This window comes from Pseudorasbora parva, chromosome 6, assembly GCF_024679245.1.
Source record: "Pseudorasbora parva isolate DD20220531a chromosome 6, ASM2467924v1, whole genome shotgun sequence".
NCBI lineage: Eukaryota > Metazoa > Chordata > Actinopteri > Cypriniformes > Gobionidae > Pseudorasbora > Pseudorasbora parva.
In genome coordinates, this window is record NC_090177.1 from 49,851,046 (window position 1) to 49,875,529 (window position 24,484).

A 24,484-nucleotide genomic window follows, 5' to 3' on the forward strand; every position below is an offset into this window, starting at 1 on the left:
AGGATTTAGAAGGCTCATCGAAAAGTCCTTCCCTGGTGGTCTAGTGGTTAGGATTCGGCGCTCTCACCGCCGCGGCCCGGGTTCGATTCCCGGTCAGGGAACAGTCTTTTTCCCTCCAACAGAGCCAAGAAAGTGTTTGCATGTGAAAAATGCCCTCCTTCGAGCCGGAGTCGAACCAGCGACCTAAAGATTTCCAACCTTCCACCTACAGTCCGCCGCTCTACCAGCTGAGCTATCGAAGGCACGCAGGTGAGCAACAGAACCTCAACCTATCAGGTTGCTGCAGCTCCACTGCCGGCTAAAAGTGCTTTTGCCGCAGACCGAAGCGCTGGCTGTTCAGTAAGGGAAGCCAAAACAATCACAACTTCCCATACCGGGAGTCGAACCCGGGCCGCCTGGGTGAAAACCAGGAATCCTGACCGCTAGACCATATGGGAATTCCTGCACCTATCAAGCAGGCTTGTGGGGGTGTTTTTCATCCATGTGGTACGTACAAGGGCAGGGTTCTGTTGAGCCCTTTGGCTTTCAGTGTGTGATCGTCCCCTTTAAAAATATGGGTATGATCCGAAGGCATTGTTTACCGAATTCAGTTTTAACAGACTCAATGGAAGAAGCTGTCATTTGTTTCGCCCAGGGGGTGAAACTTTATCCCATTCTTGTGATCACATAATAGATACTTAAAACTGCTCATTAAAGCAAGGTCCCTGTGACAGTACTTATGCGATGCATTTGAAAACACGCACGGTAATGAATGGTAAGCGCTATCTCGCAGACAAAACAGCCTATGGTTGGACTGTCAATTTATAAGAAACATAAATCAATTTAATAATTAAAGGCTGAAAGCAAAGCAAAAACAATCGTTCGAGCCAGCCAGGAGTCGAACCTAGAATCTTCTGATCCGTAGTCAGACGCGTTATCCATTGCGCCACTGGCCCACTGTAGGAACGACTTGCTGGTGTTTATACGCGTCTTGTTGGTGTTTGACTGAACAGCTTCTCAGTGGAAGAACTGTGATCCAGAGTAAGAGATTCTCTCCAGGAGGAAAAGGCTAGCCTTAGAAGTTGCAGCAAAATCTGGTAGAGGCCAACAGCCAGGATTTAGGAGGCGAATAAGAAAGTCCTTCCCTGGTGGTCTAGTGGTTAGGATTCGGCGCTCTCACCGCCGCGGCCCGGATTTGATTCCCGGTCAGGGAACATGCTTTTGCCTTGCAACTTAGCCAAGAAAGGGTTTGCATGTGAAAAGGGTCCTCCTTCGAGCCGGAGTCGAACCAGCGACCTAAGGATTGCCAACCTTTCACCTACAGTCCTCCGCTCTACCAGCTGAGCTATCGAAGGCACAGAGATTACGAACGAAAGCTCAACCTATCAGAAATTTCTGATCCATAGTCAGACGCGTTTTCCATTAGGCCACTGGCCCACCGGTCTGGCGCCTTGCAGGTGTTTACACGTCTTGTTGGTAATTGACTGGACTGTTTCTCAGTGGAAGAACTGTGATCCAGAGTCAGAGACTCTCTCCAGGACAAAAAGGCTAGCCTTAGTGGTCTAGCTTGAGAAGTTGCAGCAAAACACGGTAGAGGCCCACAGTCAGGATTTAGAAGGCTCATCGAAAAGTCCTTCCCTGGTGGTCTAGTGGTTAGGATTCGGCGCTCTCACCGCCGCGGCCCGGATTTGATTCCCGGTCAGGGAACATGCTTTTGCCTTGCAACTTAGCCAAGAAAGGGTTTGCATGTGAAAAGGGACCTCCTTCGAGCCGGAGTCGAACCAGCGACCTAAGGATTGCCAACCTTTCACCTACAGTCCTCCGCTCTACCAGCTGAGCTATCGAAGGCACAGAGATTACGAACGAAAGCTCAACCTATCAGAAATTTCTGATCCATAGTCAGACGCGTTTTCCATTAGGCCACTGGCCCACCGGTCTGGCGCCTTGCAGGTGTTTACACGTCTTGTTGGTAATTGACTGGACTGTTTCTCAGTGGAAGAACTGTGATCCAGAGTCAGAGACTCTCTCCAGGACAAAAAGGCTAGCCTTAGTGGTCTAGCTTGAGAAGTTGCAGCAAAACACGGTAGAGGCCCACAGTCAGGATTTAGAAGGCTCATTGAAAAGTCCTTCCCTGGTGGTCTAGTGGTTAGGATTCGGCGCTCTCACCGCCGCGGCCCGGGTTCGATTCCCGGTCAGGGAACAGTCTTTTTCCCTCCAACACAGCCAAGAAAGTGTTTGCATGTGAAAAATGCCCTCCTTCGAGCCGGAGTCGAACCAGCGACCTAAGGATTTCCAACCTTCCACCTACAGTCCGCCGCTCTACCAGCTGAGCTATCAAAGGCACGCAGGTGAGCAACAGAACCTCAACCTATCAGGTTGCTGCAGCTCCACTGCCGGCTAAAAGTGCTTTTGCCGCAGACCGAAGCGCTGGCTGTTCAGTAAGGGAAGCCAAAACAATCACAACTTCCCATACCGGGAGTCGAACCCTGGCCGCCTGGGTGAAAACCAGGAATCCTGACCGCTAGACCATATGGGAATTCCTGCACCTATCAAGCAGGCTTGTGGGGGTGTTTTTCATCCATGTGGTACGTACAAGGGCAGGGTTCTGTTGAGCCCTTTGGCTTTCAGTGTGTGATCGTCCCCTTTAAAAATATGGGTATGATCCGAAGGCATTGTTTACCGAATTCAGTTTTAACAGACTCAATGGAAGAAGCTGTCATTTGTTTCGCCCAGGGGGTGAAACTTTATCCCATTCTTGTGATCACATAATAGATACTTAAAACTGCTCATTAAAGCAAGGTCCCTGTGACAGTACTTATGCGATGCATTTGAAAACACGCACGGTAATGAATGGTAAGCGCTATCTCGCAGACAAAACAGCCTATGGTTGGACTGTCAATTTATAAGAAACATAAATCAATTTAATAATTAAAGGCTGAAAGCAAAGCAAAAACAATCGTTCGAGCCAGCCAGGAGTCGAACCTAGAATCTTCTGATCCGTAGTCAGACGCGTTATCCATTGCGCCACTGGCCCACTTTAGGAACGACTTGCTGGTGTTTATACGCGTCTTGTTGGTGTTTGACTGAACAGCTTCTCAGTGGAAGAACTGTGATCCAGAGTAAGAGATTCTCTCCAGGAGGAAAAGGCTAGCCTTAGAAGTTGCAGCAAAATCTGGTAGAGGCCAACAGCCAGGATTTAGGAGGCGAATAAGAAAGTCCTTCCCTGGTGGTCTAGTGGTTAGGATTCGACGCTCTCACCGCCGCGGCCCGGATTTGATTCCCGGTCAGGGAACATGCTTTTGCCTTGCAACTTAGCCAAGAAAGGGTTTGCATGTGAAAAGGGACCTCCTTCGAGCCGGAGTCGAACCAGCGACCTAAGGATTGCCAACCTTTCACCTACAGTCCTCCGCTCTACCAGCTGAGCTATCGAAGGCACAGAGATTACGAACGAAAGCTCAACCTATCAGAAATTTCTGATCCATAGTCAGACGCGTTTTCCATTAGGCCACTGGCCCACCGGTCTGGCGCCTTGCAGGTGTTTACACGTCTTGTTGGTAATTGACTGGACTGTTTCTCAGTGGAAGAACTGTGATCCAGAGTCAGAGACTCTCTCCAGGACAAAAAGGCTAGCCTTAGTGGTCTAGCTTGAGAAGTTGCAGCAAAACACGGTAGAGGCCCACAGTCAGGATTTAGAAGGCTCATCGAAAAGTCCTTCCCTGGTGGTCTAGTGGTTAGGATTCGGCGCTCTCACCGCCGCGGCCCGGATTTGATTCCCGGTCAGGGAACATGCTTTTGCCTTGCAACTTAGCCAAGAAAGGGTTTGCATGTGAAAAGGGACCTCCTTCGAGCCGGAGTCGAACCAGCGACCTAAGGATTGCCAACCTTTCACCTACAGTCCTCCGCTCTACCAGCTGAGCTATCGAAGGCACAGAGATTACGAACGAAAGCTCAACCTATCAGAAATTTCTGATCCATAGTCAGACGCGTTTTCCATTAGGCCACTGGCCCACCGGTCTGGCGCCTTGCAGGTGTTTACACGTCTTGTTGGTAATTGACTGGACTGTTTCTCAGTGGAAGAACTGTGATCCAGAGTCAGAGACTCTCTCCAGGACAAAAAGGCTAGCCTTAGTGGTCTAGCTTGAGAAGTTGCAGCAAAACACGGTAGAGGCCCACAGTCAGGATTTAGAAGGCTCATCGAAAAGTCCTTCCCTGGTGGTCTAGTGGTTAGGATTCGGCGCTCTCACCGCCGCGGCCCGGGTTCGATTCCCGGTCAGGGAACAGTCTTTTTCCCTCCAACACAGCCAAGAAAGTGTTTGCATGTGAAAAATGACCTCCTTCGAGCCGGAGTCGAACCAGCGACCTAAAGATTTCCAACCTTCCACCTACAGTCCTCCGCTCTACCAGCTGAGCTATCGAAGGCACGCAGGTGAGCAACAGAACCTCAACCTATCAGGTTGCTGCAGCTCCACTGCCGGCTAAAAGTGCTTTTGCCGCAGACCGAAGCGCTGGCTGTTCAGTAAGGGAAGCCAAAACAATCACAACTTCCCATACCGGGAGTCGAACCCGGGCCGCCTGGGTGAAAACCAGGAATCCTGACCGCTAGACCATATGGGAATTCCTGCACCTATCAAGCAGGCTTGTGGGGGTGTTTTTCATCCATGTGGTACGTACAAGGGCAGGGTTCTGTTGAGCCCTTTGGCTTTCAGTGTGTGATCGTCCCCTTTAAAAATATGGGTATGATCCGAAGGCATTGTTTACCGAATTCAGTTTTAACAGACTCAATGGAAGAAGCTGTCATTTGTTTCGCCCAGGGGGTGAAACTTTATCCCATTCTTGTGATCACATAATAGATACTTAAAACTGCTCATTAAAGCAAGGTCCCTGTGACAGTACTTATGCGATGCATTTGAAAACACGCACGGTAATGAATGGTAAGCGCTATCTCGCAGACAAAACAGCCTATGGTTGGACTGTCAATTTATAAGAAACATAAATCAATTTAATAATTAAAGGCTGAAAGCAAAGCAAAAACAATTGTTCGAGCCAGCCAGGAGTCAAACCTAGAATCTTCTGATCCGTAGTCAGACGCGTTATCCATTGCGCCACTGGCCCACTGTAGGAACGACTTGCTGGTGTTTATACGCGTCTTGTTGGTGTTTGACTGAACAGCTTCTCAGTGGAAGAACTGTGATCCAGAGTAAGAGATTCTCTCCAGGAGGAAAAGGCTAGCCTTAGAAGTTGCAGCAAAATCTGGTAGAGGCCAACAGCCAGGATTTAGGAGGCGAATAAGAAAGTCCTTCCCTGGTGGTCTAGTGGTTAGGATTCGGCGCTCTCACCGCCGCGGCCCGGATTTGATTCCCGGTCAGGGAACATGCTTTTGCCTTGCAACTTAGCCAAGAAAGGGTTTGCATGTGAAAAGGGACCTCCTTCGAGCCGGAGTCGAACCAGCGACCTAAGGATTGCCAACCTTTCACCTACAGTCCTCCGCTCTACCAGCTGAGCTATCGAAGGCACAGAGATTACGAACGAAAGCTCAACCTATCAGAAATTTCTGATCCATAGTCAGACGCGTTTTCCATTAGGCCACTGGCCCACCGGTCTGGCGCCTTGCAGGTGTTTATACGTCTTGTTGGTAATTGACTGGACTGTTTCTCAGTGGAAGAACTGTGATCCAGAGTCAGAGACTCTCTCCAGGACAAAAAGGCTAGCCTTAGTGGTCTAGCTTGAGAAGTTGCAGCAAAACACGGTAGAGGCCCACAGTCAGGATTTAGAAGGCTCATCGAAAAGTCCTTCCCTGGTGGTCTAGTGGTTAGGATTCGGCGCTCTCACCGCCGCGGCCCGGGTTCGATTCCCGGTCAGGGAACAGTCTTTTTCCCTCCAACACAGCCAAGAAAGTGTTTGCATGTGAAAAATGACCTCCTTCGAGCCGGAGTCGAACCAGCGACCTAAGGATTTCCAACCTTCCACCTACAGTCCTCCGCTCTACCAGCTGAGCTATCGAAGGCACGCAGGTGAGCAACAGAACCTCAACCTATCAGGTTGCTGCAGCTCCACTGCCGGCTAAAAGTGCTTTTGCCGCAGACCGAAGCGCTGGCTGTTCAGTAAGGGAAGCCAAAACAATCACAACTTCCCATACCGGGAGTCGAACCCGGGCCGCCTGGGTGAAAACCAGGAATCCTGACCGCTAGACCATATGGGAATTCCTGCACCTATCAAGCAGGCTTGTGGGGGTGTTTTTCATCCATGTGGTACGTACAAGGGCAGGGTTCTGTTGAGCCCTTTGGCTTTCAGTGTGTGATCGTCCCCTTTAAAAATATGGGTATGATCCGAAGGCATTGTTTACCGAATTCAGTTTTAACAGACTCAATGGAAGAAGCTGTCATTTGTTTCGCCCAGGGGGTGAAACTTTATCCCATTCTTGTGATCACATAATAGATACTTAAAACTGCTCATTAAAGCAAGGTCCCTGTGACAGTACTTATGCGATGCATTTGAAAACACGCACGGTAATGAATGGTAAGCGCTATCTCGCAGACAAAACAGCCTATGGTTGGACTGTCAATTTATAAGAAACATAAATCAATTTAATAATTAAAGGCTGAAAGCAAAGCAAAAACAATCGTTCGAGCCAGCCAGGAGTCGAACCTAGAATCTTCTGATCCGTAGTCAGACGCGTTATCCATTGCGCCACTGGCCCACTTTAGGAACGACTTGCTGGTGTTTATACGCGTCTTGTTGGTGTTTGACTGAACAGCTTCTCAGTGGAAGAACTGTGATCCAGAGTAAGAGATTCTCTCCAGGAGGAAAAGGCTAGCCTTAGAAGTTGCAGCAAAATCTGGTAGAGGCCAACAGCCAGGATTTAGGAGGCGAATAAGAAAGTCCTTCCCTGGTGGTCTAGTGGTTAGGATTCGACGCTCTCACCGCCGCGGCCCGGATTTGATTCCCGGTCAGGGAACATGCTTTTGCCTTGCAACTTAGCCAAGAAAGGGTTTGCATGTGAAAAGGGACCTCCTTCGAGCCGGAGTCGAACCAGCGACCTAAGGATTGCCAACCTTTCACCTACAGTCCTCCGCTCTACCAGCTGAGCTATCGAAGGCACAGAGATTACGAACGAAAGCTCAACCTATCAGAAATTTCTGATCCATAGTCAGACGCGTTTTCCATTAGGCCACTGGCCCACCGGTCTGGCGCCTTGCAGGTGTTTACACGTCTTGTTGGTAATTGACTGGACTGTTTCTCAGTGGAAGAACTGTGATCCAGAGTCAGAGACTCTCTCCAGGACAAAAAGGCTAGCCTTAGTGGTCTAGCTTGAGAAGTTGCAGCAAAACACGGTAGAGGCCCACAGTCAGGATTTAGAAGGCTCATCGAAAAGTCCTTCCCTGGTGGTCTAGTGGTTAGGATTCGGCGCTCTCACCGCCGCGGCCCGGGTTCGATTCCCGGTCAGGGAACAGTCTTTTTCCCTCCAACAGAGCCAAGAAAGTGTTTGCATGTGAAAAATGCCCTCCTTCGAGCCGGAGTCGAACCAGCGACCTAAAGATTTCCAACCTTCCACCTACAGTCCGCCGCTCTACCAGCTGAGCTATCGAAGGCACGCAGGTGAGCAACAGAACCTCAACCTATCAGGTTGCTGCAGCTCCACTGCCGGCTAAAAGTGCTTTTGCCGCAGACCGAAGCGCTGGCTGTTCAGTAAGGGAAGCCAAAACAATCACAACTTCCCATACCGGGAGTCGAACCCGGGCCGCCTGGGTGAAAACCAGGAATCCTGACCGCTAGACCATATGGGAATTCCTGCACCTATCAAGCAGGCTTGTGGGGGTGTTTTTCATCCATGTGGTACGTACAAGGGCAGGGTTCTGTTGAGCCCTTTGGCTTTCAGTGTGTGATCGTCCCCTTTAAAAATATGGGTATGATCCGAAGGCATTGTTTACCGAATTCAGTTTTAACAGACTCAATGGAAGAAGCTGTCATTTGTTTCGCCCAGGGGGTGAAACTTTATCCCATTCTTGTGATCACATAATAGATACTTAAAACTGCTCATTAAAGCAAGGTCCCTGTGACAGTACTTATGCGATGCATTTGAAAACACGCACGGTAATGAATGGTAAGCGCTATCTCGCAGACAAAACAGCCTATGGTTGGACTGTCAATTTATAAGAAACATAAATCAATTTAATAATTAAAGGCTGAAAGCAAAGCAAAAACAATCGTTCGAGCCAGCCAGGAGTCGAACCTAGAATCTTCTGATCCGTAGTCAGACGCGTTATCCATTGCGCCACTGGCCCACTGTAGGAACGACTTGCTGGTGTTTATACGCGTCTTGTTGGTGTTTGACTGAACAGCTTCTCAGTGGAAGAACTGTGATCCAGAGTAAGAGATTCTCTCCAGGAGGAAAAGGCTAGCCTTAGAAGTTGCAGCAAAATCTGGTAGAGGCCAACAGCCAGGATTTAGGAGGCGAATAAGAAAGTCCTTCCCTGGTGGTCTAGTGGTTAGGATTCGGCGCTCTCACCGCCGCGGCCCGGATTTGATTCCCGGTCAGGGAACATGCTTTTGCCTTGCAACTTAGCCAAGAAAGGGTTTGCATGTGAAAAGGGTCCTCCTTCGAGCCGGAGTCGAACCAGCGACCTAAGGATTGCCAACCTTTCACCTACAGTCCTCCGCTCTACCAGCTGAGCTATCGAAGGCACAGAGATTACGAACGAAAGCTCAACCTATCAGAAATTTCTGATCCATAGTCAGACGCGTTTTCCATTAGGCCACTGGCCCACCGGTCTGGCGCCTTGCAGGTGTTTACACGTCTTGTTGGTAATTGACTGGACTGTTTCTCAGTGGAAGAACTGTGATCCAGAGTCAGAGACTCTCTCCAGGACAAAAAGGCTAGCCTTAGTGGTCTAGCTTGAGAAGTTGCAGCAAAACACGGTAGAGGCCCACAGTCAGGATTTAGAAGGCTCATCGAAAAGTCCTTCCCTGGTGGTCTAGTGGTTAGGATTCGGCGCTCTCACCGCCGCGGCCCGGATTTGATTCCCGGTCAGGGAACATGCTTTTGCCTTGCAACTTAGCCAAGAAAGGGTTTGCATGTGAAAAGGGACCTCCTTCGAGCCGGAGTCGAACCAGCGACCTAAGGATTGCCAACCTTTCACTTACAGTCCTCCGCTCTACCAGCTGAGCTATCGAAGGCACAGAGATTACGAACGAAAGCTCAACCTATCAGAAATTTCTGATCCATAGTCAGACGCGTTTTCCATTAGGCCACTGGCCCACCGGTCTGGCGCCTTGCAGGTGTTTACACGTCTTGTTGGTAATTGACTGGACTGTTTCTCAGTGGAAGAACTGTGATCCAGAGTCAGAGACTCTCTCCAGGACAAAAAGGCTAGCCTTAGTGGTCTAGCTTGAGAAGTTGCAGCAAAACACGGTAGAGGCCCACAGTCAGGATTTAGAAGGCTCATTGAAAAGTCCTTCCCTGGTGGTCTAGTGGTTAGGATTCGGCGCTCTCACCGCCGCGGCCCGGGTTCGATTCCCGGTCAGGGAACAGTCTTTTTCCCTCCAACACAGCCAAGAAAGTGTTTGCATGTGAAAAATGCCCTCCTTCGAGCCGGAGTCGAACCAGCGACCTAAGGATTTCCAACCTTCCACCTACAGTCCGCCGCTCTACCAGCTGAGCTATCAAAGGCACGCAGGTGAGCAACAGAACCTCAACCTATCAGGTTGCTGCAGCTCCACTGCCGGCTAAAAGTGCTTTTGCCGCAGACCGAAGCGCTGGCTGTTCAGTAAGGGAAGCCAAAACAATCACAACTTCCCATACCGGGAGTCGAACCCGGGCCGCCTGGGTGAAAACCAGGAATCCTGACCGCTAGACCATATGGGAATTCCTGCACCTATCAAGCAGGCTTGTGGGGGTGTTTTTCATCCATGTGGTACGTACAAGGGCAGGGTTCTGTTGAGCCCTTTGGCTTTCAGTGTGTGATCGTCCCCTTTAAAAATATGGGTATGATCCGAAGGCATTGTTTACCGAATTCAGTTTTAACAGACTCAATGGAAGAAGCTGTCATTTGTTTCGCCCAGGGGGTGAAACTTTATCCCATTCTTGTGATCACATAATAGATACTTAAAACTGCTCATTAAAGCAAGGTCCCTGTGACAGTACTTATGCGATGCATTTGAAAACACGCACGGTAATGAATGGTAAGCGCTATCTCGCAGACAAAACAGCCTATGGTTGGACTGTCAATTTATAAGAAACATAAATCAATTTAATAATTAAAGGCTGAAAGCAAAGCAAAAACAATCGTTCGAGCCAGCCAGGAGTCGAACCTAGAATCTTCTGATCCGTAGTCAGACGCGTTATCCATTGCGCCACTGGCCCACTTTAGGAACGACTTGCTGGTGTTTATACGCGTCTTGTTGGTGTTTGACTGAACAGCTTCTCAGTGGAAGAACTGTGATCCAGAGTAAGAGATTCTCTCCAGGAGGAAAAGGCTAGCCTTAGAAGTTGCAGCAAAATCTGGTAGAGGCCAACAGCCAGGATTTAGGAGGCGAATAAGAAAGTCCTTCCCTGGTGGTCTAGTGGTTAGGATTCGACGCTCTCACCGCCGCGGCCCGGATTTGATTCCCGGTCAGGGAACATGCTTTTGCCTTGCAACTTAGCCAAGAAAGGGTTTGCATGTGAAAAGGGACCTCCTTCGAGCCGGAGTCGAACCAGCGACCTAAGGATTGCCAACCTTTCACCTACAGTCCTCCGCTCTACCAGCTGAGCTATCGAAGGCACAGAGATTACGAACGAAAGCTCAACCTATCAGAAATTTCTGATCCATAGTCAGACGCGTTTTCCATTAGGCCACTGGCCCACCGGTCTGGCGCCTTGCAGGTGTTTACACGTCTTGTTGGTAATTGACTGGACTGTTTCTCAGTGGAAGAACTGTGATCCAGAGTCAGAGACTCTCTCCAGGACAAAAAGGCTAGCCTTAGTGGTCTAGCTTGAGAAGTTGCAGCAAAACACGGTAGAGGCCCACAGTCAGGATTTAGAAGGCTCATCGAAAAGTCCTTCCCTGGTGGTCTAGTGGTTAGGATTCGGCGCTCTCACCGCCGCGGCCCGGATTTGATTCCCGGTCAGGGAACATGCTTTTGCCTTGCAACTTAGCCAAGAAAGGGTTTGCATGTGAAAAGGGACCTCCTTCGAGCCGGAGTCGAACCAGCGACCTAAGGATTGCCAACCTTTCACCTACAGTCCTCCGCTCTACCAGCTGAGCTATCGAAGGCACAGAGATTACGAACGAAAGCTCAACCTATCAGAAATTTCTGATCCATAGTCAGACGCGTTTTCCATTAGGCCACTGGCCCACCGGTCTGGCGCCTTGCAGGTGTTTACACGTCTTGTTGGTAATTGACTGGACTGTTTCTCAGTGGAAGAACTGTGATCCAGAGTCAGAGACTCTCTCCAGGACAAAAAGGCTAGCCTTAGTGGTCTAGCTTGAGAAGTTGCAGCAAAACACGGTAGAGGCCCACAGTCAGGATTTAGAAGGCTCATCGAAAAGTCCTTCCCTGGTGGTCTAGTGGTTAGGATTCGGCGCTCTCACCGCCGCGGCCCGGGTTCGATTCCCGGTCAGGGAACAGTCTTTTTCCCTCCAACAGAGCCAAGAAAGTGTTTGCATGTGAAAAATGCCCTCCTTCGAGCCGGAGTCGAACCAGCGACCTAAAGATTTCCAACCTTCCACCTACAGTCCGCCGCTCTACCAGCTGAGCTATCGAAGGCACGCAGGTGAGCAACAGAACCTCAACCTATCAGGTTGCTGCAGCTCCACTGCCGGCTAAAAGTGCTTTTGCCGCAGACCGAAGCGCTGGCTGTTCAGTAAGGGAAGCCAAAACAATCACAACTTCCCATACCGGGAGTCGAACCCAGGCCGCCTGGGTGAAAACCAGGAATCCTGACCGCTAGACCATATGGGAATTCCTGCACCTATCAAGCAGGCTTGTGGGGGTGTTTTTCATCCATGTGGTACGTACAAGGGCAGGGTTCTGTTGAGCCCTTTGGCTTTCAGTGTGTGATCGTCCCCTTTAAAAATATGGGTATGATCCGAAGGCATTGTTTACCGAATTCAGTTTTAACAGACTCAATGGAAGAAGCTGTCATTTGTTTCGCCCAGGGGGTGAAACTTTATCCCATTCTTGTGATCACATAATAGATACTTAAAACTGCTCATTAAAGCAAGGTCCCTGTGACAGTACTTATGCGATGCATTTGAAAACACGCACGGTAATGAATGGTAAGCGCTATCTCGCAGACAAAACAGCCTATGGTTGGACTGTCAATTTATAAGAAACATAAATAGATTTAATAATTAAAGGCTGAAAGCAAAGCAAAAACAATCGTTCGAGCCAGCCAGGAGTCGAACCTAGAATCTTCTGATCCGTAGTCAGACGCGTTATCCATTGCGCCACTGGCCCACTGTAGGAACGACTTGCTGGTGTTTATACGCGTCTTGTTGGTGTTTGACTGAACAGCTTCTCAGTGGAAGAACTGTGATCCAGAGTAAGAGATTCTCTCCAGGAGGAAAAGGCTAGCCTTAGAAGTTGCAGCAAAATCTGGTAGAGGCCAACAGCCAGGATTTAGGAGGCGAATAAGAAAGTCCTTCCCTGGTGGTCTAGTGGTTAGGATTCGGCGCTCTCACCGCCGCGGCCCGGATTTGATTCCCGGTCAGGGAACATGCTTTTGCCTTGCAACTTAGCCAAGAAAGGGTTTGCATGTGAAAAGGGACCTCCTTCGAGCCGGAGTCGAACCAGCGACCTAAGGATTGCCAACCTTTCACCTACAGTCCTCCGCTCTACCAGCTGAGCTATCGAAGGCACAGAGATTACGAACGAAAGCTCAACCTATCAGAAATTTCTGATCCATAGTCAGACGCGTTTTCCATTAGGCCACTGGCCCACCGGTCTGGCGCCTTGCAGGTGTTTACACGTCTTGTTGGTAATTGACTGGACTGTTTCTCAGTGGAAGAACTGTGATCCAGAGTCAGAGACTCTCTCCAGGACAAAAAGGCTAGCCTTAGTGGTCTAGCTTGAGAAGTTGCAGCAAAACACGGTAGAGGCCCACAGTCAGGATTTAGAAGGCTCATCGAAAAGTCCTTCCCTGGTGGTCTAGTGGTTAGGATTCGGCGCTCTCACCGCCGCGGCCCGGATTTGATTCCCGGTCAGGGAACATGCTTTTGCCTTGCAACTTAGCCAAGAAAGGGTTTGCATGTGAAAAGGGACCTCCTTCGAGCCGGAGTCGAACCAGCGACCTAAGGATTGCCAACCTTTCACCTACAGTCCTCCGCTCTACCAGCTGAGCTATCGAAGGCACAGAGATTACGAACGAAAGCTCAACCTATCAGAAATTTCTGATCCATAGTCAGACGCGTTTTCCATTAGGCCACTGGCCCACCGGTCTGGCGCCTTGCAGGTGTTTACACGTCTTGTTGGTAATTGACTGGACTGTTTCTCAGTGGAAGAACTGTGATCCAGAGTCAGAGACTCTCTCCAGGACAAAAAGGCTAGCCTTAGTGGTCTAGCTTGAGAAGTTGCAGCAAAACACGGTAGAGGCCCACAGTCAGGATTTAGAAGGCTCATTGAAAAGTCCTTCCCTGGTGGTCTAGTGGTTAGGATTCGGCGCTCTCACCGCCGCGGCCCGGGTTCGATTCCCGGTCAGGGAACAGTCTTTTTCCCTCCAACACAGCCAAGAAAGTGTTTGCATGTGAAAAATGCCCTCCTTCGAGCCGGAGTCGAACCAGCGACCTAAGGATTTCCAACCTTCCACCTACAGTCCGCCGCTCTACCAGCTGAGCTATCAAAGGCACGCAGGTGAGCAACAGAACCTCAACCTATCAGGTTGCTGCAGCTCCACTGCCGGCTAAAAGTGCTTTTGCCGCAGACCGAAGCGCTGGCTGTTCAGTAAGGGAAGCCAAAACAATCACAACTTCCCATACCGGGAGTCGAACCCGGGCCGCCTGGGTGAAAACCAGGAATCCTGACCGCTAGACCATATGGGAATTCCTGCACCTATCAAGCAGGCTTGTGGGGGTGTTTTTCATCCATGTGGTACGTACAAGGGCAGGGTTCTGTTGAGCCCTTTGGCTTTCAGTGTGTGATCGTCCCCTTTAAAAATATGGGTATGATCCGAAGGCATTGTTTACCGAATTCAGTTTTAACAGACTCAATGGAAGAAGCTGTCATTTGTTTCGCCCAGGGGGTGAAACTTTATCCCATTCTTGTGATCACATAATAGATACTTAAAACTGCTCATTAAAGCAAGGTCCCTGTGACAGTACTTATGCGATGCATTTGAAAACACGCACGGTAATGAATGGTAAGCGCTATCTCGCAGACAAAACAGCCTATGGTTGGACTGTCAATTTATAAGAAACATAAATCAATTTAATAATTAAAGGCTGAAAGCAAAGCAAAAACAATCGTTCGAGCCAGCCAGGAGTCGAACCTAGAATCTTCTGATCCGTAGTCAGACGCGTTATCCATTGCGCCACTGGCCCACTGTAGGAACGACTTGCTGGTGTTTATACGCGTCTTGTTGGTGTTTGACTGAACAGCTTCTCAGTGGAAGAACTGTGATCCAGAGTAAGAGATTCTCTCCAGGAGGAAAAGGCTAGCCTTAGAAGTTGCAGCAAAATCTGGTAGAGGCCAACAGCCAGGATTTAGGAGGCGAATAAGAAAGTCCTTCCCTGGTGGTCTAGTGGTTAGGATTCGGCGCTCTCACCGCCGCGGCCCGGATTTGATTCCCGGTCAGGGAACATGCTTTTGCCTTGCAACTTAGCCAAGAAAGGGTTTGCATGTGAAAAGGGACCTCCTTCGAGCCGGAGTCGAACCAGCGACCTAAGGATTGCCAACCTTTCACCTACAGTCCTCCGCTCTACCAGCTGAGCTATCGAAGGCACAGAGATTACGAACGAAAGCTCAACCTATCAGAAATTTCTGATCCATAGTCAGACGCGTTTTCCATTAGGCCACTGGCCCACCGGTCTGGCGCCTTGCAGGTGTTTACACGTCTTGTTGGTAATTGACTGGACTGTTTCTCAGTGGAAGAACTGTGATCCAGAGTCAGAGACTCTCTCCAGAAATAAAAGGCTAGCCTTAGTGGTCTAGCTTGAGAAGTTGCAGCAAAACACGGTAGAGGCCCACAGTCAGGATTTAGAAGGCTCATCGAAAAGTCCTTCCCTGGTGGTCTAGTGGTTAGGATTCGGCGCTCTCACCGCCGCGGCCCGGATTTGATTCCCGGTCAGGGAACATGCTTTTGCCTTGCAACTTAGCCAAGAAAGGGTTTGCATGTGAAAAGGGACCTCCTTCGAGCCGGAGTCGAACCAGCGACCTAAGGATTGCCAACCTTTCACCTACAGTCCTCCGCTCTACCAGCTGAGCTATCGAAGGCACAGAGATTTCGAACGAAAGCTCAACCTATCAGAAATTTCTGATCCATAGTCAGACGCGTTTTCCATTAGGCCACTGGCCCACCGGTCTGGCGCCTTGCAGGTGTTTACACGTCTTGTTGGTAATTGACTGGACTGTTTCTCAGTGGAAGAACTGTGATCCAGAGTCAGAGACTCTCTCCAGGACAAAAAGGCTAGCCTTAGTGGTCTAGCTTGAGAAGTTGCAGCAAAACACGGTAGAGGCCCACAGTCAGGATTTAGAAGGCTCATCGAAAAGTCCTTCCCTGGTGGTCTAGTGGTTAGGATTCGGCGCTCTCACCGCCGCGGCCCGGGTTCGATTCCCGGTCAGGGAACAGTCTTTTTCCCTCCAACACAGCCAAGAAAGTGTTTGCATGTGAAAAATGACCTCCTTCGAGCCGGAGTGGAACCAGCGACCTAAGGATTTCCAACCTTCCACCTACAGTCCTCCGCTCTACCAGCTGAGCTATCGAAGGCACGCAGGTGAGCAACAGAACCTCAACCTATCAGGTTGCTGCAGCTCCACTGCCGGCTAAAAGTGCTTTTGCCGCAGACCGAAGCGCTGGCTGTTCAGTAAGGGAAGCCAAAACAATCACAACTTCCCATACCGGGAGTCGAACCCGGGCCGCCTGGGTGAAAACCAGGAATCCTGACCGCTAGACCATATGGGAATTCCTGCACCTATCAAGCAGGCTTGTGGGGGTGTTTTTCATCCATGTGGTACGTACAAGGGCAGGGTTCTGTTGAGCCCTTTGGCTTTCAGTGTGTGATCGTCCCCTTTAAAAATATCGGTATGATCCGAAGGCATTGTTTACCGAATTCAGTTTTAACAGACTCAATGGAAGAAGCTGTCATTTGTTTCGCCCAGGGGGTGAAACTTTATCCCATTCTTGTGATCACATAATAGATACTTAAAACTGCTCATTAAAGCAAGGTCCCTGTGACAGTACTTATGCGATGCATTTGAAAACACGCACGGTAATGAATGGTAAGCGCTATCTCGCAGACAAAACAGCCTATGGTTGGACTGTCAATTTATAAGAAACATAAATCAATTTAATAATTAAAGGCTGAAAGCAAAGCAAAAACAATCGTTCGAGCCAGCCAGGAGTCGAACCTAGAATCTTCTGATCCGTAGTCAGACGCGTTATCCATTGCGCCACTGGCCCACTGTAGGAACAACTTGCTGGTGTTTATACGCGTCTTGTTGGTGTTTGACTGAACAGCTTCTCAGTGGAAGAACTGTGATCCAGAGTAAGAGATTCTCTCCATGAGGAAAAGGCTAGCCTTAGAAGTTGCAGCAAAATCTGGTAGAGGCCAACAGCCAGGATTTAGGAGGCGAATAAGAAAGTCCTTCCCTGGTGGTCTAGTGGTTAGGATTCGGCGCTCTCACCGCCGCGGCCCGGATTTGATTCCCGGTCAGGGAACATGCTTTTGCCTTGCAACTTAGCCAAGAAAGGGTTTGCATGTGAAAAGGGACCTCCTTCGAGCCGGAGTCGAACCAGCGACCTAAGGATTGCCAACCTTTCACCTACAGTCCTCCGCTCTACCAGCTGAGCTATCGAAGGCACAGAGATTATGAACGAAAGCTCAACCTATCAGAAATTTCTGATCCATAGTCAGACGCGTTTTCCATTAGGCCACTGGCCCACCGGTCTGGCGCCTTGCAGGTGTTTACACGTCTTGTTGGTAATTGACTGGACTGTTTCTCAGTGGAAGAACTGTGATCCAGAGTCAGAGACTCTCTCCAGGACAAAAAGGCTAGCCTTAGTGGTCTAGCTTGAGAAGTTGCAGCAAAACACGGTAGAGGCCCACAGTCAGGATTTAGAAGGCTCATCGAAAAGTCCTTCCCTGGTGGTCTAGTGGTTAGGATTCGGCGCTCTCACCGCCGCGGCCCGGATTTGATTCCCGGTCAGGGAACATGCTTTTGCCTTGCAACTTAGCCAAGAAAGGGTTTGCATGTGAAAAGGGACCTCCTTCGAGCCGGAGTCGAACCAGCGACCTAAGGATTGCCAACTTTTCACCTACAGTCCTCCGCTCTACCAGCTGAGCTATCGAAGGCACAGAGATTACGAACGAAAGCTCAACCTATCAGAAATTTCTGATCCATAGTCAGACGCGTTTTCCATTAGGCCACTGGCCCACCGGTCTGGCGCCTTGCAGGTGTTTACACGTCTTGTTGGTAATTGACTGGACTGTTTCTCAGTGGAAGAACTGTGATCCAGAGTCAGAGACTCTCTCCAGGACAAAAAGGCTAGCCTTAGTGGTCTATCTTGAGAAGTTGCAGCAAAACACGGTAGAGGCCCACAGTCAGGATTTAGAAGGCTCATCGAAAAGTCCTTCCCTGGTGGTCTAGTGGTTAGGATTCGGCGCTCTCACCGCCGCGGCCCGGGTTCGATTCCCGGTCAGGGAACAGTCTTTTTCCCTCCAACACAGCCAAGAAAGTGTTTGCATGTGAAAAATGACCTCCTTCGAGCCGGAGTCGAACCAGCGACCTAAGGATTTCCAACCTTCCACCTACAGTCCTCCGCTCTACCAGCTGAGCTATCGAAGGCACGCAGGTGAGCAACAGAACCTCAACCTATCAGGTTGCTGCAGCTCCACTGCCGGCTAAAAGTGCTTTTGCCGCAGACCGAAGCGCTGGCTGTTCAGTAAGGGAAGCCAAAACAATCACAACTTCCCATACCGGGAGTCGAACCCGGGCCGCCTGGGTGAAAACCAGGAATCCTGACCGCTAGACCATATGGGAATTCCTGCACCTATCAAGCAGGCTTGTGGGGGTGTTTTTCATCCATGTGGTACGTACAAGGGCAGGGTTCTGTTGAGCCCTTTGGCTTTCAGTGTGTGATCGTCCCCTTTAAAAATATGGGTATGATCCGAAGGCATTGTTTACCGAATTCAGTTTTAACAGACTCAATGGAAGAAGCTGTCATTTGTTTCGCCCAGGGGGTGAAACTTTATCCCATTCTTGTGATCACATAATAGATACTTAAAACTGCTCATTAAAGCAAGGTCCCTGTGACAGTACTTATGCGATGCATTTGAAAACACGCACGGTAATGAATGGTAAGCGCTATCTCGCAGACAAAACAGCCTATGGTTGGACTGTCAATTTATAAGAAACATAAATCAATTTAATAATTAAAGGCTGAAAGCAAAGCAAAAACAATTGTTCGAGCCAGCCAGGAGTCAAACCTAGAATCTTCTGATCCGTAGTCAGACGCGTTATCCATTGCGCCACTGGCCCACTGTAGGAACGACTTGCTGGTGTTTATACGCGTCTTGTTGGTGTTTGACTGAACAGCTTCTCAGTGGAAGAACTGTGATCCAGAGTAAGAGATTCTCTCCAGGAGGAAAAGGCTAGCCTTAGAAGTTGCAGCAAAATCTGGTAGAGGCCAACAGCCAGGATTTAGGAGGCGAATAAGAAAGTCCTTCCCTGGTGGTCTAGTGGTTAGGATTCGGCGCTCTCACCGCCGCGGCCCGGATTTGATTCCCGGTCAGGGAACATGCTTTTGCCTTGCAACTTAGCCAAGAAAGGGTTTGCATGTGAAAAGGGACCTCCTTCGAGCCGGAGTCGAACCAGCGACCTAAGGATTGCCAACCTTTCACCTACAGTCCTCCGCTCTACCAGCTGAGCTATCGAAGGCACAGAGATTACGAACGAAAGCTCAACCTATCAGAAATTTCTGATCCATAGTCAGACGCGTTTTCCATTAGGCCACTGGCCCACCGGTCTGGCGCCTTGCAGGTGTTTACACGTCTTGTTGGTAATTGACTGGACTGTTTCTCAGTGGAAGAACTGTGATCCAGAGTCAGAGACTCTCTCCAGGACAAAAAGGCTAGCCTTAGTGGTCTAGCTTGAGAAGTTGCAGCAAAACACGGTAGAGGCCCACAGTCAGGATTTAGAAGGCTCATCGAAAAGTCCTTCCCTGGTGGTCTAGTGGTTAGGATTCGGCGCTCTCACCGCCGCGGCCCGGGTTCGATTCCCGGTCAGGGAACAGTCTTTTTCCCTCCAACAGAGCCAAGAAAGTGTTTGCATGTGAAAAATGCCCTCCTTCGAGCCGGAGTCGAACCAGCGACCTAAAGATTTCCAACCTTCCACCTACAGTCCGCCGCTCTACCAGCTGAGCTATCGAAGGCACGCAGGTGAGCAACAGAACCTCAACCTATCAGGTTGCTGCAGCTCCACTGCCGGCTAAAAGTGCTTTTGCCGCAGACCGAAGCGCTGGCTGTTCAGTAAGGGAAGCCAAAACAATCACAACTTCCCATACCGGGAGTCGAACCCAGGCCGCCTGGGTGAAAACCAGGAATCCTGACCGCTAGACCATATGGGAATTCCTGCACCTATCAAGCAGGCTTGTGGGGGTGTTTTTCATCCATGTGGTACGTACAAGGGCAGGGTTCTGTTGAGCCCTTTGGCTTTCAGTGTGTGATCGTCCCCTTTAAAAATATGGGTATGATCCGAAGGCATTGTTTACCGAATTCAGTTTTAACAGACTCAATGGAAGAAGCTGTCATTTGTTTCGCCCAGGGGGTGAAACTTTATCCCATTCTTGTGATCACATAATAGATACTTAAAACTGCTCATTAAAGCAAGGTCCCTGTGACAGTACTTATGCGATGCATTTGAAAACACGCACGGTAATGAATGGTAAGCGCTATCTCGCAGACAAAACAGCCTATGGTTGGACTGTCAATTTATAAGAAACATAAATAGATTTAATAATTAAAGGCTGAAAGCAAAGCAAAAACAATCGTTCGAGCCAGCCAGGAGTCGAACCTAGAATCTTCTGATCCGTAGTCAGACGCGTTATCCATTGCGCCACTGGCCCACTGTAGGAACGACTTGCTGGTGTTTATACGCGTCTTGTTGGTGTTTGACTGAACAGCTTCTCAGTGGAAGAACTGTGATCCAGAGTAAGAGATTCTCTCCAGGAGGAAAAGGCTAGCCTTGGAAGTTGCAGCAAAATCTGGTAGAGGCCAACAGCCAGGATTTAGGAGGCGAATAAGAAAGTCCTTCCCTGGTGGTCTAGTGGTTAGGATTCGGCGCTCTCACCGCCGCGGCCCGGATTTGATTCCCGGTCAGGGAACATGCTTTTGCCTTGCAACTTAGCCAAGAAAGGGTTTGCATGTGAAAAGGGACCTCCTTCGAGCCGGAGTCGAACCAGCGACCTAAGGATTGCCAACCTTTCACCTACAGTCCTCCGCTCTACCAGCTGAGCTATCGAAGGCACAGAGATTACGAACGAAAGCTCAACCTATCAGAAATTTCTGATCCATAGTCAGACGCGTTTTCCATTAGGCCACTGGCCCACCGGTCTGGCGCCTTGCAGGTGTTTACACGTCTTGTTGGTAATTGACTGGACTGTTTCTCAGTGGAAGAACTGTGATCCAGAGTCAGAGACTCTCTCCAGGACAAAAAGGCTAGCCTTAGTGGTCTAGCTTGAGAAGTTGCAGCAAAACACGGTAGAGGCCCACAGTCAGGATTTAGAAGGCTCATCGAAAAGTCCTTCCCTGGTGGTCTAGTGGTTAGGATTCGGCGCTCTCACCGCCGCGGCCCGGATTTGATTCCCGGTCAGGGAACATGCTTTTGCCTTGCAACTTAGCCAAGAAAGGGTTTGCATGTGAAAAGGGACCTCCTTCGAGCCGGAGTCGAACCAGCGACCTAAGGATTGCCAACCTTTCACCTACAGTCCTCCGCTCTACCAGCTGAGCTATCGAAGGCACAGAGATTACGAACGAAAGCTCAACCTATCAGAAATTTCTGATCCATAGTCAGACGCGTTTTCCATTAGGCCACTGGCCCACCGGTCTGGCGCCTTGCAGGTGTTTACACGTCTTGTTGGTAATTGACTGGACTGTTTCTCAGTGGAAGAACTGTGATCCAGAGTCAGAGACTCTCTCCAGGACAAAAAGGCTAGCCTTAGTGGTCTAGCTTGAGAAGTTGCAGCAAAACACGGTAGAGGCCCACAGTCAGGATTTAGAAGGCTCATCGAAAAGTCCTTCCCTGGTGGTCTAGTGGTTAGGATTCGGCGCTCTCACCGCCGCGGCCCGGGTTCGATTCCCGGTCAGGGAACAGTCTTTTTCCCTCCAACAGAGCCAAGAAAGTGTTTGCATGTGAAAAATGCCCTCCTTCGAGCCGGAGTCGAACCAGCGACCTAAAGATTTCCAACCTTCCACCTACAGTCCGCCGCTCTACCAGCTGAGCTATCGAAGGCACGCAGGTGAGCAACAGAACCTCAACCTATCAGGTTGCTGCAGCTCCACTGCCGGCTAAAAGTGCTTTTGCCGCAGACCGAAGCGCTGGCTGTTCAGTAAGGGAAGCCAAAACAATCACAACTTCCCATACCGGGAGTCGAACCCAGGCCGCCTGGGTGAAAACCAGGAATCCTGACCGCTAGACCATATGGGAATTCCTGCACCTATCAAGCAGGCTTGTGGGGGTGTTTTTCATCCATGTGGTACGTACAAGGGCAGGGTTCTGTTGAGCCCTTTGGCTTTCAGTGTGTGATCGTCCCCTTTAAAAATATGGGTATGATCCGAAGGCATTGTTTACCGAATTCAGTTTTAACAGACTCAATGGAAGAAGCTGTCATTTGTTTCGCCCAGGGGGTGAAACTTTATCCCATTCTTGTGATCACATAATAGATACTTAAAACTGCTCATTAAAGCAAGGTCCCTGTGACAGTACTTATGCGATGCATTTGAAAACACGCACGGTAATGAATGGTAAGCGCTATCTCGCAGACAAAACAGCCTATGGTTGGACTGTCAATTTATAAGAAACATAAATAGATTTAATAATTAAAGGCTGAAAGCAAAGCAAAAACAATCGTTCGAGCCAGCCAGGAGTCGAACCTAGAATCTTCTGATCCGTAGTCAGACGCGTTATCCATTGCGCCACTGGCCCACTGTAGGAACGACTTGCTGGTGTTTATACGCGTCTTGTTGGTGTTTGACTGAACAGCTTCTCAGTGGAAGAACTGTGATCCAGAGTAAGAGATTCTCTCCAGGAGGAAAAGGCTAGCCTTAGAAGTTGCAGCAAAATCTGGTAGAGGCCAACAGCCAGGATTTAGGAGGCGAATAAGAAAGTCCTTCCCTGGTGGTCTAGTGGTTAGGATTCGGCGCTCTCACCGCCGCGGCCCGGATTTGATTCCCGGTCAGGGAACATGCTTTTGCCTTGCAACTTAGCCAAGAAAGGGTTTGCATGTGAAAAGGGACCTCCTTCGAGCCGGAGTCGAACCAGCGACCTAAGGATTGCCAACCTTTCACCTACAGTCCTCCGCTCTACCAGCTGAGCTATCGAAGGCACAGAGATTACGAACGAAAGCTCAACCTATCAGAAATTTCTGATCCATAGTCAGACGCGTTTTCCATTAGGCCACTGGCCCACCGGTCTGGCGCCTTGCAGGTGTTTACACGTCTTGTTGGTAATTGACTGGACTGTTTCTCAGTGGAAGAACTGTGATCCAGAGTCAGAGACTCTCTCCAGGACAAAAAGGCTAGCCTTAGTGGTCTAGCTTGAGAAGTTGCAGCAAAACACGGTAGAGGCCCACAGTCAGGATTTAGAAGGCTCATCGAAAAGTCCTTCCCTGGTGGTCTAGTGGTTAGGATTCGGCGCTCTCACCGCCGCGGCCCGGATTTGATTCCCGGTCAGGGAACATGCTTTTGCCTTGCAACTTAGCCAAGAAAGGGTTTGCATGTGAAAAGGGACCTCCTTCGAGCCGGAGTCGAACCAGCGACCTAAGGATTGCCAACCTTTCACCTACAGTCCTCCGCTCTACCAGCTGAGCTATCGAAGGCACAGAGATTACGAACGAAAGCTCAACCTATCAGAAATTTCTGATCCATAGTCAGACGCGTTTTCCATTAGGCCACTGGCCCACCGGTCTGGCGCCTTGCAGGTGTTTACACGTCTTGTTGGTAATTGACTGGACTGTTTCTCAGTGGAAGAACTGTGATCCAGAGTCAGAGACTCTCTCCAGGACAAAAAGGCTAGCCTTAGTGGTCTAGCTTGAGAAGTTGCAGCAAAACACGGTAGAGGCCCACAGTCAGGATTTAGAAGGCTCATCGAAAAGTCCTTCCCTGGTGGTCTAGTGGTTAGGATTCGGCGCTCTCACCGCCGCGGCCCGGGTTCGATTCCCGGTCAGGGAACAGTCTTTTTCCCTCCAACAGAGCCAAGAAAGTGTTTGCATGTGAAAAATGCCCTCCTTCGAGCCGGAGTCGAACCAGCGACCTAAAGATTTCCAACCTTCCACCTACAGTCCGCCGCTCTACCAGCTGAGCTATCGAAGGCACGCAGGTGAGCAACAGAACCTCAACCTATCAGGTTGCTGCAGCTCCACTGCCGGCTAAAAGTGCTTTTGCCGCAGACCGAAGCGCTGGCTGTTCAGTAAGGGAAGCCAAAACAATCACAACTTCCCATACCGGGAGTCGAACCCAGGCCGCCTGGGTGAAAACCAGGAATCCTGACCGCTAGACCATATGGGAATTCCTGCACCTATCAAGCAGGCTTGTGGGGGTGTTTTTCATCCATGTGGTACGTACAAGGGCAGGGTTCTGTTGAGCCCTTTGGCTTTCAGTGTGTGATCGTCCCCTTTAAAAATATGGGTATGATCCGAAGGCATTGTTTACCGAATTCAGTTTTAACAGACTCAATGGAAGAAGCTGTCATTTGTTTCGCCCAGGGGGTGAAACTTTATCCCATTCTTGTGATCACATAATAGATACTTAAAACTGCTCATTAAAGCAAGGTCCCTGTGACAGTACTTATGCGATGCATTTGAAAACACGCACGGTAATGAATGGTAAGCGCTATCTCGCAGACAAAACAGCCTATGGTTGGACTGTCAATTTATAAGAAACATAAATAGATTTAATAATTAAAGGCTGAAAGCAAAGCAAAAACAATCGTTCGAGCCAGCCAGGAGTCGAACCTAGAATCTTCTGATCCGTAGTCAGACGCGTTATCCATTGCGCCACTGGCCCACTGTAGGAACGACTTGCTGGTGTTTATACGCGTCTTGTTGGTGTTTGACTGAACAGCTTCTCAGTGGAAGAACTGTGATCCAGAGTAAGAG

General features: G+C 49.7%; 62 non-coding genes across 62 annotated transcripts; 13 read left to right on the plus strand and 49 right to left on the minus strand.

Moving 5' to 3' along the window:
- Positions 1 to 29: 29 nt before the first annotated feature.
- Positions 30 to 101, plus strand: trnae-cuc (transfer RNA glutamic acid (anticodon CUC)). Its single transcript has one exon. It is a non-coding gene; the product is annotated as a tRNA-Glu (tRNA).
- Positions 102 to 365: 264 nt separating this feature from the next.
- Positions 366 to 437, minus strand: trnae-uuc (transfer RNA glutamic acid (anticodon UUC)). Its single transcript has one exon. It is a non-coding gene; the product is annotated as a tRNA-Glu (tRNA).
- Positions 438 to 862: 425 nt separating this feature from the next.
- On the minus strand, positions 863 to 935 carry trnar-acg (transfer RNA arginine (anticodon ACG)). The gene has a single exon. It is a non-coding gene; the product is annotated as a tRNA-Arg (tRNA).
- A 312-nt stretch (positions 936 to 1,247) lies between these two features.
- On the minus strand, positions 1,248 to 1,334 carry trnay-gua (transfer RNA tyrosine (anticodon GUA)). Its single transcript is given in 2 exon segments — positions 1,248 to 1,283; positions 1,298 to 1,334. It is a non-coding gene; the product is annotated as a tRNA-Tyr (tRNA).
- A 406-nt stretch (positions 1,335 to 1,740) lies between these two features.
- Positions 1,741 to 1,827, minus strand: trnay-gua (transfer RNA tyrosine (anticodon GUA)). Its single transcript is given in 2 exon segments — positions 1,741 to 1,776; positions 1,791 to 1,827. It is a non-coding gene; the product is annotated as a tRNA-Tyr (tRNA).
- A 280-nt stretch (positions 1,828 to 2,107) lies between these two features.
- Positions 2,108 to 2,179, plus strand: trnae-cuc (transfer RNA glutamic acid (anticodon CUC)). The gene has a single exon. It is a non-coding gene; the product is annotated as a tRNA-Glu (tRNA).
- Positions 2,180 to 2,443: 264 nt separating this feature from the next.
- Positions 2,444 to 2,515, minus strand: trnae-uuc (transfer RNA glutamic acid (anticodon UUC)). The gene has a single exon. It is a non-coding gene; the product is annotated as a tRNA-Glu (tRNA).
- A 425-nt stretch (positions 2,516 to 2,940) lies between these two features.
- On the minus strand, positions 2,941 to 3,013 carry trnar-acg (transfer RNA arginine (anticodon ACG)). The gene has a single exon. It is a non-coding gene; the product is annotated as a tRNA-Arg (tRNA).
- A 312-nt stretch (positions 3,014 to 3,325) lies between these two features.
- On the minus strand, positions 3,326 to 3,412 carry trnay-gua (transfer RNA tyrosine (anticodon GUA)). The gene is given in 2 exon segments: positions 3,326 to 3,361; positions 3,376 to 3,412. It is a non-coding gene; the product is annotated as a tRNA-Tyr (tRNA).
- A 406-nt stretch (positions 3,413 to 3,818) lies between these two features.
- trnay-gua (transfer RNA tyrosine (anticodon GUA)) lies at positions 3,819 to 3,905 on the minus strand. The gene is given in 2 exon segments: positions 3,819 to 3,854; positions 3,869 to 3,905. It is a non-coding gene; the product is annotated as a tRNA-Tyr (tRNA).
- A 280-nt stretch (positions 3,906 to 4,185) lies between these two features.
- Positions 4,186 to 4,257, plus strand: trnae-cuc (transfer RNA glutamic acid (anticodon CUC)). Its single transcript has one exon. It is a non-coding gene; the product is annotated as a tRNA-Glu (tRNA).
- A 264-nt stretch (positions 4,258 to 4,521) lies between these two features.
- Positions 4,522 to 4,593, minus strand: trnae-uuc (transfer RNA glutamic acid (anticodon UUC)). The gene has a single exon. It is a non-coding gene; the product is annotated as a tRNA-Glu (tRNA).
- Positions 4,594 to 5,018: 425 nt separating this feature from the next.
- trnar-acg (transfer RNA arginine (anticodon ACG)) lies at positions 5,019 to 5,091 on the minus strand. The gene has a single exon. It is a non-coding gene; the product is annotated as a tRNA-Arg (tRNA).
- Positions 5,092 to 5,403: 312 nt separating this feature from the next.
- trnay-gua (transfer RNA tyrosine (anticodon GUA)) lies at positions 5,404 to 5,490 on the minus strand. The gene is given in 2 exon segments: positions 5,404 to 5,439; positions 5,454 to 5,490. It is a non-coding gene; the product is annotated as a tRNA-Tyr (tRNA).
- Positions 5,491 to 5,770: 280 nt separating this feature from the next.
- trnae-cuc (transfer RNA glutamic acid (anticodon CUC)) lies at positions 5,771 to 5,842 on the plus strand. The gene has a single exon. It is a non-coding gene; the product is annotated as a tRNA-Glu (tRNA).
- Positions 5,843 to 5,896: 54 nt separating this feature from the next.
- On the minus strand, positions 5,897 to 5,983 carry trnay-gua (transfer RNA tyrosine (anticodon GUA)). The gene is given in 2 exon segments: positions 5,897 to 5,932; positions 5,947 to 5,983. It is a non-coding gene; the product is annotated as a tRNA-Tyr (tRNA).
- Positions 5,984 to 6,106: 123 nt separating this feature from the next.
- trnae-uuc (transfer RNA glutamic acid (anticodon UUC)) lies at positions 6,107 to 6,178 on the minus strand. Its single transcript has one exon. It is a non-coding gene; the product is annotated as a tRNA-Glu (tRNA).
- A 425-nt stretch (positions 6,179 to 6,603) lies between these two features.
- trnar-acg (transfer RNA arginine (anticodon ACG)) lies at positions 6,604 to 6,676 on the minus strand. The gene has a single exon. It is a non-coding gene; the product is annotated as a tRNA-Arg (tRNA).
- Positions 6,677 to 6,988: 312 nt separating this feature from the next.
- Positions 6,989 to 7,075, minus strand: trnay-gua (transfer RNA tyrosine (anticodon GUA)). The gene is given in 2 exon segments: positions 6,989 to 7,024; positions 7,039 to 7,075. It is a non-coding gene; the product is annotated as a tRNA-Tyr (tRNA).
- A 280-nt stretch (positions 7,076 to 7,355) lies between these two features.
- Positions 7,356 to 7,427, plus strand: trnae-cuc (transfer RNA glutamic acid (anticodon CUC)). The gene has a single exon. It is a non-coding gene; the product is annotated as a tRNA-Glu (tRNA).
- Positions 7,428 to 7,691: 264 nt separating this feature from the next.
- Positions 7,692 to 7,763, minus strand: trnae-uuc (transfer RNA glutamic acid (anticodon UUC)). Its single transcript has one exon. It is a non-coding gene; the product is annotated as a tRNA-Glu (tRNA).
- A 425-nt stretch (positions 7,764 to 8,188) lies between these two features.
- Positions 8,189 to 8,261, minus strand: trnar-acg (transfer RNA arginine (anticodon ACG)). Its single transcript has one exon. It is a non-coding gene; the product is annotated as a tRNA-Arg (tRNA).
- A 312-nt stretch (positions 8,262 to 8,573) lies between these two features.
- trnay-gua (transfer RNA tyrosine (anticodon GUA)) lies at positions 8,574 to 8,660 on the minus strand. Its single transcript is given in 2 exon segments — positions 8,574 to 8,609; positions 8,624 to 8,660. It is a non-coding gene; the product is annotated as a tRNA-Tyr (tRNA).
- Positions 8,661 to 9,066: 406 nt separating this feature from the next.
- On the minus strand, positions 9,067 to 9,153 carry trnay-gua (transfer RNA tyrosine (anticodon GUA)). The gene is given in 2 exon segments: positions 9,067 to 9,102; positions 9,117 to 9,153. It is a non-coding gene; the product is annotated as a tRNA-Tyr (tRNA).
- Positions 9,154 to 9,433: 280 nt separating this feature from the next.
- trnae-cuc (transfer RNA glutamic acid (anticodon CUC)) lies at positions 9,434 to 9,505 on the plus strand. Its single transcript has one exon. It is a non-coding gene; the product is annotated as a tRNA-Glu (tRNA).
- Positions 9,506 to 9,769: 264 nt separating this feature from the next.
- On the minus strand, positions 9,770 to 9,841 carry trnae-uuc (transfer RNA glutamic acid (anticodon UUC)). The gene has a single exon. It is a non-coding gene; the product is annotated as a tRNA-Glu (tRNA).
- A 425-nt stretch (positions 9,842 to 10,266) lies between these two features.
- trnar-acg (transfer RNA arginine (anticodon ACG)) lies at positions 10,267 to 10,339 on the minus strand. The gene has a single exon. It is a non-coding gene; the product is annotated as a tRNA-Arg (tRNA).
- Positions 10,340 to 10,651: 312 nt separating this feature from the next.
- Positions 10,652 to 10,738, minus strand: trnay-gua (transfer RNA tyrosine (anticodon GUA)). Its single transcript is given in 2 exon segments — positions 10,652 to 10,687; positions 10,702 to 10,738. It is a non-coding gene; the product is annotated as a tRNA-Tyr (tRNA).
- Positions 10,739 to 11,144: 406 nt separating this feature from the next.
- trnay-gua (transfer RNA tyrosine (anticodon GUA)) lies at positions 11,145 to 11,231 on the minus strand. Its single transcript is given in 2 exon segments — positions 11,145 to 11,180; positions 11,195 to 11,231. It is a non-coding gene; the product is annotated as a tRNA-Tyr (tRNA).
- Positions 11,232 to 11,511: 280 nt separating this feature from the next.
- Positions 11,512 to 11,583, plus strand: trnae-cuc (transfer RNA glutamic acid (anticodon CUC)). The gene has a single exon. It is a non-coding gene; the product is annotated as a tRNA-Glu (tRNA).
- Positions 11,584 to 11,847: 264 nt separating this feature from the next.
- trnae-uuc (transfer RNA glutamic acid (anticodon UUC)) lies at positions 11,848 to 11,919 on the minus strand. The gene has a single exon. It is a non-coding gene; the product is annotated as a tRNA-Glu (tRNA).
- A 425-nt stretch (positions 11,920 to 12,344) lies between these two features.
- On the minus strand, positions 12,345 to 12,417 carry trnar-acg (transfer RNA arginine (anticodon ACG)). Its single transcript has one exon. It is a non-coding gene; the product is annotated as a tRNA-Arg (tRNA).
- Positions 12,418 to 12,729: 312 nt separating this feature from the next.
- Positions 12,730 to 12,816, minus strand: trnay-gua (transfer RNA tyrosine (anticodon GUA)). Its single transcript is given in 2 exon segments — positions 12,730 to 12,765; positions 12,780 to 12,816. It is a non-coding gene; the product is annotated as a tRNA-Tyr (tRNA).
- Positions 12,817 to 13,222: 406 nt separating this feature from the next.
- Positions 13,223 to 13,309, minus strand: trnay-gua (transfer RNA tyrosine (anticodon GUA)). Its single transcript is given in 2 exon segments — positions 13,223 to 13,258; positions 13,273 to 13,309. It is a non-coding gene; the product is annotated as a tRNA-Tyr (tRNA).
- A 280-nt stretch (positions 13,310 to 13,589) lies between these two features.
- On the plus strand, positions 13,590 to 13,661 carry trnae-cuc (transfer RNA glutamic acid (anticodon CUC)). The gene has a single exon. It is a non-coding gene; the product is annotated as a tRNA-Glu (tRNA).
- A 264-nt stretch (positions 13,662 to 13,925) lies between these two features.
- On the minus strand, positions 13,926 to 13,997 carry trnae-uuc (transfer RNA glutamic acid (anticodon UUC)). Its single transcript has one exon. It is a non-coding gene; the product is annotated as a tRNA-Glu (tRNA).
- A 425-nt stretch (positions 13,998 to 14,422) lies between these two features.
- trnar-acg (transfer RNA arginine (anticodon ACG)) lies at positions 14,423 to 14,495 on the minus strand. The gene has a single exon. It is a non-coding gene; the product is annotated as a tRNA-Arg (tRNA).
- Positions 14,496 to 14,807: 312 nt separating this feature from the next.
- Positions 14,808 to 14,894, minus strand: trnay-gua (transfer RNA tyrosine (anticodon GUA)). The gene is given in 2 exon segments: positions 14,808 to 14,843; positions 14,858 to 14,894. It is a non-coding gene; the product is annotated as a tRNA-Tyr (tRNA).
- Positions 14,895 to 15,300: 406 nt separating this feature from the next.
- Positions 15,301 to 15,387, minus strand: trnay-gua (transfer RNA tyrosine (anticodon GUA)). The gene is given in 2 exon segments: positions 15,301 to 15,336; positions 15,351 to 15,387. It is a non-coding gene; the product is annotated as a tRNA-Tyr (tRNA).
- A 280-nt stretch (positions 15,388 to 15,667) lies between these two features.
- trnae-cuc (transfer RNA glutamic acid (anticodon CUC)) lies at positions 15,668 to 15,739 on the plus strand. Its single transcript has one exon. It is a non-coding gene; the product is annotated as a tRNA-Glu (tRNA).
- Positions 15,740 to 16,003: 264 nt separating this feature from the next.
- On the minus strand, positions 16,004 to 16,075 carry trnae-uuc (transfer RNA glutamic acid (anticodon UUC)). Its single transcript has one exon. It is a non-coding gene; the product is annotated as a tRNA-Glu (tRNA).
- A 425-nt stretch (positions 16,076 to 16,500) lies between these two features.
- Positions 16,501 to 16,573, minus strand: trnar-acg (transfer RNA arginine (anticodon ACG)). The gene has a single exon. It is a non-coding gene; the product is annotated as a tRNA-Arg (tRNA).
- A 312-nt stretch (positions 16,574 to 16,885) lies between these two features.
- On the minus strand, positions 16,886 to 16,972 carry trnay-gua (transfer RNA tyrosine (anticodon GUA)). The gene is given in 2 exon segments: positions 16,886 to 16,921; positions 16,936 to 16,972. It is a non-coding gene; the product is annotated as a tRNA-Tyr (tRNA).
- A 406-nt stretch (positions 16,973 to 17,378) lies between these two features.
- trnay-gua (transfer RNA tyrosine (anticodon GUA)) lies at positions 17,379 to 17,465 on the minus strand. Its single transcript is given in 2 exon segments — positions 17,379 to 17,414; positions 17,429 to 17,465. It is a non-coding gene; the product is annotated as a tRNA-Tyr (tRNA).
- A 280-nt stretch (positions 17,466 to 17,745) lies between these two features.
- Positions 17,746 to 17,817, plus strand: trnae-cuc (transfer RNA glutamic acid (anticodon CUC)). The gene has a single exon. It is a non-coding gene; the product is annotated as a tRNA-Glu (tRNA).
- Positions 17,818 to 17,871: 54 nt separating this feature from the next.
- Positions 17,872 to 17,958, minus strand: trnay-gua (transfer RNA tyrosine (anticodon GUA)). Its single transcript is given in 2 exon segments — positions 17,872 to 17,907; positions 17,922 to 17,958. It is a non-coding gene; the product is annotated as a tRNA-Tyr (tRNA).
- A 123-nt stretch (positions 17,959 to 18,081) lies between these two features.
- trnae-uuc (transfer RNA glutamic acid (anticodon UUC)) lies at positions 18,082 to 18,153 on the minus strand. Its single transcript has one exon. It is a non-coding gene; the product is annotated as a tRNA-Glu (tRNA).
- Positions 18,154 to 18,578: 425 nt separating this feature from the next.
- On the minus strand, positions 18,579 to 18,651 carry trnar-acg (transfer RNA arginine (anticodon ACG)). Its single transcript has one exon. It is a non-coding gene; the product is annotated as a tRNA-Arg (tRNA).
- Positions 18,652 to 18,963: 312 nt separating this feature from the next.
- On the minus strand, positions 18,964 to 19,050 carry trnay-gua (transfer RNA tyrosine (anticodon GUA)). Its single transcript is given in 2 exon segments — positions 18,964 to 18,999; positions 19,014 to 19,050. It is a non-coding gene; the product is annotated as a tRNA-Tyr (tRNA).
- A 280-nt stretch (positions 19,051 to 19,330) lies between these two features.
- On the plus strand, positions 19,331 to 19,402 carry trnae-cuc (transfer RNA glutamic acid (anticodon CUC)). Its single transcript has one exon. It is a non-coding gene; the product is annotated as a tRNA-Glu (tRNA).
- A 264-nt stretch (positions 19,403 to 19,666) lies between these two features.
- Positions 19,667 to 19,738, minus strand: trnae-uuc (transfer RNA glutamic acid (anticodon UUC)). Its single transcript has one exon. It is a non-coding gene; the product is annotated as a tRNA-Glu (tRNA).
- Positions 19,739 to 20,163: 425 nt separating this feature from the next.
- Positions 20,164 to 20,236, minus strand: trnar-acg (transfer RNA arginine (anticodon ACG)). Its single transcript has one exon. It is a non-coding gene; the product is annotated as a tRNA-Arg (tRNA).
- Positions 20,237 to 20,548: 312 nt separating this feature from the next.
- On the minus strand, positions 20,549 to 20,635 carry trnay-gua (transfer RNA tyrosine (anticodon GUA)). Its single transcript is given in 2 exon segments — positions 20,549 to 20,584; positions 20,599 to 20,635. It is a non-coding gene; the product is annotated as a tRNA-Tyr (tRNA).
- A 406-nt stretch (positions 20,636 to 21,041) lies between these two features.
- Positions 21,042 to 21,128, minus strand: trnay-gua (transfer RNA tyrosine (anticodon GUA)). Its single transcript is given in 2 exon segments — positions 21,042 to 21,077; positions 21,092 to 21,128. It is a non-coding gene; the product is annotated as a tRNA-Tyr (tRNA).
- A 280-nt stretch (positions 21,129 to 21,408) lies between these two features.
- trnae-cuc (transfer RNA glutamic acid (anticodon CUC)) lies at positions 21,409 to 21,480 on the plus strand. The gene has a single exon. It is a non-coding gene; the product is annotated as a tRNA-Glu (tRNA).
- Positions 21,481 to 21,744: 264 nt separating this feature from the next.
- Positions 21,745 to 21,816, minus strand: trnae-uuc (transfer RNA glutamic acid (anticodon UUC)). Its single transcript has one exon. It is a non-coding gene; the product is annotated as a tRNA-Glu (tRNA).
- A 425-nt stretch (positions 21,817 to 22,241) lies between these two features.
- Positions 22,242 to 22,314, minus strand: trnar-acg (transfer RNA arginine (anticodon ACG)). Its single transcript has one exon. It is a non-coding gene; the product is annotated as a tRNA-Arg (tRNA).
- A 312-nt stretch (positions 22,315 to 22,626) lies between these two features.
- On the minus strand, positions 22,627 to 22,713 carry trnay-gua (transfer RNA tyrosine (anticodon GUA)). Its single transcript is given in 2 exon segments — positions 22,627 to 22,662; positions 22,677 to 22,713. It is a non-coding gene; the product is annotated as a tRNA-Tyr (tRNA).
- A 406-nt stretch (positions 22,714 to 23,119) lies between these two features.
- Positions 23,120 to 23,206, minus strand: trnay-gua (transfer RNA tyrosine (anticodon GUA)). Its single transcript is given in 2 exon segments — positions 23,120 to 23,155; positions 23,170 to 23,206. It is a non-coding gene; the product is annotated as a tRNA-Tyr (tRNA).
- Positions 23,207 to 23,486: 280 nt separating this feature from the next.
- Positions 23,487 to 23,558, plus strand: trnae-cuc (transfer RNA glutamic acid (anticodon CUC)). The gene has a single exon. It is a non-coding gene; the product is annotated as a tRNA-Glu (tRNA).
- Positions 23,559 to 23,822: 264 nt separating this feature from the next.
- Positions 23,823 to 23,894, minus strand: trnae-uuc (transfer RNA glutamic acid (anticodon UUC)). The gene has a single exon. It is a non-coding gene; the product is annotated as a tRNA-Glu (tRNA).
- A 425-nt stretch (positions 23,895 to 24,319) lies between these two features.
- trnar-acg (transfer RNA arginine (anticodon ACG)) lies at positions 24,320 to 24,392 on the minus strand. The gene has a single exon. It is a non-coding gene; the product is annotated as a tRNA-Arg (tRNA).
- Between the last annotated feature and the right edge of the window lie 92 nt (positions 24,393 to 24,484).